Source organism: Egretta garzetta, unplaced genomic scaffold (genome assembly GCF_000687185.1).
Source record: "Egretta garzetta isolate BGI_Z169 unplaced genomic scaffold, ASM68718v1 scaffold30, whole genome shotgun sequence".
Lineage (NCBI taxonomy): Eukaryota > Metazoa > Chordata > Aves > Pelecaniformes > Ardeidae > Egretta > Egretta garzetta.
Genome location: NW_009258383.1, coordinates 4714791 through 4718828, shown reverse-complemented (window position 1 = coordinate 4718828; position 4038 = coordinate 4714791). Strand labels below are relative to the sequence as shown.

The 4038-nt window shown below is 38.0% G+C and overlaps 1 protein-coding gene across 4 annotated transcripts in view; it reads right to left on the bottom strand.

The window, feature by feature from the left end:
• The window catches only part of DYNC1I1 (dynein cytoplasmic 1 intermediate chain 1), a 176820-nt gene that overhangs the window by 20653 nt on the left and 152129 nt on the right, over window positions 1–4038 (bottom strand). The window lies entirely within an intron of this gene.

Below are 4038 nucleotides of genomic sequence, written 5' to 3'. Positions count from 1 at the left end.
ATTGACCCTGACACAAGGCTGAAAAAAACAAACTGACACCTGGGGCGCAAGGAGCCCGCCAAGCTGAAGCGTCACCTCTGCAAAGGACCTCGCGGTAGCGTCCTGAGCCCCACATGTGAAATGCAAAAGGATTTTGTTGGCAGAATGATGTAGAAATAATGCTGGATGGCAATCAGAAAGCAGATACCATCCTCCCCGCCTGTAAGAAGTCATTCAAATGCAAATAAGCTACTGGACTCATCTCCGCATTGTGCAAGGCCTAGGTCCTGTCCAAGGCAGTATTACCCAAAAAAGCTGGCACGCTCTAACTCCTCGTCCCAAGTCTGTTACTGCTTAGTGAGCGAGAGTCAGTGGCCTAAATCTGACATCGGGTCATTGATCCGTGATAAAATCGCAGTAGAAAACATGCAAGTTTTACTCCTGTGATCACCGATTTTATATATATTTTTTAAAAAAAGCTATTTTAATTCCAGCCAAAATTAATTTTGTAACATTTGGAAATGGGTTTCTTCAAACAACAACGAAATGCCACATTTTAGAGGACTAATCCACTAACCAGCTATGTTTCTCAGAAAACTGTAGATCAAAGATATTTGTTTCATATACAAATATATACAGCATATATTTAAGGGACTGAATTTTCACAAAATCTTTCAGAAGGCTGAAATACATAACTCTAGAGCTGGGGTTTTTTTAATGTTAATACAGCATTCTTTCAGTGTTCCACATAAAAATAAGCAGCATGCATGCCGCAGACTCAAGACACAGCCCATGCTTTTTTCCCAAACCCGATGGTTTTGTAAAATCCTGTTACTATTCCACAGAGCTATCTAACAAAATAAAAAGCAATAATGAAACAGTCTTTAAAAAATCTAAATAAAAAGCCTTTTCTCCAGTGATACGGGGAGAAATACAGTCAAACCATAGTATCTTAAAATAGATTTGTCTGCTCTCAGTACTGATAGGTTAGATTACACATGCCTATTTTAGATTTCAAAGATAAGAGTTTATTTTATAATGGTAGCATTATGTTTTTAAAATCACATTTGAAACACTTTATAAATTCTCTGAAGTTGGTGCTTGTCAGATTTTTTAACAATTTTGAAATGAGATTTTAACAGATAACAGATTAAGAAAGCTGCAGTCAGAAAAACCTGCATGATAAGAATATACCTTTTATTTTTTTACTTTTATTGCTTACGTAGTGTCAAAACCTGCTTGCAAATACATCTGTTACCTGTTTCTAGAAATAGACACCGTCTTCACACTTTGAAAGTGAAGGTACGGCATGCAAAAAAAACCCCAACAAACATTTGAATGGGATAGAACACAGTAGAAATAAGCAATTTCATAAGTCAGTTTAATATCAGCTCACAGATAAGGAAGACTCATCGATAACCTAGAGACTCTTCTCCAGTCTTGATCAAAAAAAGAAATCTTACAGAGACATAGGTAAGAAATCGGCATTTGCTATCCCGAAACTATCTGCAAACCTCCCTATACTGATCCATAAAAATAATATCCAGTTTGCGAAAGAATGAAGGACTGGGTAAGGATTTTTTTGCTTTTTAAGGTTTTTTTTGCATTCATTTATCAAATATAAAATAAAATGTGATGACTTTCATTGCTATTACAAAAACAATTTCTGGTATCCACAGATCAACACGAAGCACACAAATGCCCCAGTTACTTTACACTGAGATTTTGAGAATGACTGTATTGATTAAATCCGTGGTACGGTCAAGTGATCTTAGTTATTTTGATCAGAAAGCATCTCGCTCTCAGGAGAAACGTTTTTAATAAATACGGAGAGCAACACTCCCAGTGGAAACTGCGTTACAGTTCAAAAATGTGAAGGTAGCATATTGTAACTAAACCCAGGTATTTTCTTAATTGGTTTACAAAATAATACCTAAATAATAATGTGGCTTATTTCTCAAATTAAACAAACCCAGGTCTCATTATAACACCCATACCTAGTTCTTACAGAGATTTTTATCAATAGCTAGCAGTTAAACACATTAATATACCTGTCATTTTCTGCTGTCTTCACAAATACTTTGACATCACATATCTGACATCTAAAAGTAATAACGATCTAAAAAATAGGTGTTTCAAGATTTCTTATTACAAAGGCAAAACTGCTGACAATGACTTTTTCTTAGCAAATAGCAGCGCAGACTTAAATGGTGTAATCAATTACAGAAACCTTGGAAATTATAAACTAATTATGACCTACCAGATAGGGGGTAAAAGCAAACAACGATCGCTTTCAGTTACAGTGTTTAAAAGAACTGCTTACAGTTCTCTCTCAGTGGTACTCCTGCTGCCTCTCCTGCCTAACAAAGCCTCACATCTATTCAGAATCCACCAGTTTATCATTTTTAGAGATTTTTTAATTTGTTTTGTCAGTGCTCAGTAAGGAAACCAAATGGTATTTCTGCCGCCAGAGACCCAAATTCATTTCTCATAAAAATACAAAGCACGAATACCACGGAAATAATTCCAGTCTGATCCTTACACGAGAGCTGATTTTGACCTCTCAGAATGGAAATCATTTGTGAAATCAGGGGTGGCCTTGCATGCAGAAGAAAAGCAGGATCAAGCTTGAAATTATTTTTTTTCTGATGTTTTTATGTATTTACATGTAAACACAATGAAAATATATCAGCAGTTTTCTACATACAGCTTTATTATTGATGGGAATGGGATCAAGAGGTCCATACTAATTTTTTGGAAAGAAATTACGGTCTCATGGAGTTAAATGGCAAAACATCAGTTGATTTCAAGCAGAGCCGGATTTCAGCCCCAGTATTTGGGGGGAAAGGGTTATTTTTTTTTTTCTTCTTCTTCTTCTTAAAATGCTGGGCTTTATGCTCTGTGTTTAAGCCTGCATTAATGAGAACACCTGAAGGATATGTCCCTCCCTTCCCAAAATAAATTCTGAGGAGACTCCTCCTGTATATCCTCCAGCTGTATGTGCTCTAATTAAAAAGGCTGCGCTGCTTCCTGCTCAGAGCACTTCAAAAGGCCTCGCTGCTCCCCTTGACAATGCAGCGCCCAGTGCTGGTTCCTCTTACCTGTCCATGCTTATTTATGGCAAGCACCACTCACTGGAAGCCATAAACTGTGCCCGTATTTTACTCTGTCTGAAATGTATAGCATGTTTACATGAAAGGCGTATTAATGATCAAACTGATCTTAACAACAGCAAAAAAAAATAATTGTAAAAAATAGCATGTATGGGGGGAAACACTGCCGCTTGCTCTTCCGTCTTCTCTTTTTTGGAAATAAAAAGAAACTGTCACGTAATACAGGACTTTTTTTTACCGTCTGTTTGTTCTTAATTTTACATGGCATAATGTAAAAATACGCAAGACTTTAGTTGTGGAAAAATATTTTGATTGTTGTGCTGATTTTGATTGTTGTAGGCTTGGCCACCTAAGACTGACCTCAAGCGACGTGACAGGTTTTCTCAAAACCATTTCTGAGGGAAACTCAAACCCAGAAAAAATAGTATCAATGTAACTCTGCAGCATTTTTAAAAAAAATGAAATAATAGGAGGAAAAAGGTGTGTACGGCACATTTAGGAAATGTCTTTTTAAAAAATACAGTATTTTTCACTCTCAATCTTCGCAAAAAGCTTTCTGGTTAATCTTTTCTCGTCTGTGAAATTTAAAGGTGCAACACTTCCTCCCCAATGGTCCGCACTATTTAGTTCATAGCGATGGCAAGAAAACTTGTTTTTATTTTTCATCTGCACTTGTGCCTTTAAGTTTCACAGCAAATTTTAAAGAGAAAAAAGGTGAGGGTGTGAAATGACAAACAGCATGCGGGAGAGATGCCCTGCGCTTAAAAAGCTCAAGCCGAGTCGCTAGCGACGCGGAAGGGCGGGAGGCGAGGGAAGATGCAGGGGCAGGCCGGGTTTCTGTCACGCCGGAGGCGCTGGTACCGGGGCTTGCAGGCCGAAACCTCCAGGGGACTGGGAGCGGAGGGGAAGCACGAAGGGAAACGCCGCCTCCCACCCGAGGGCGAAG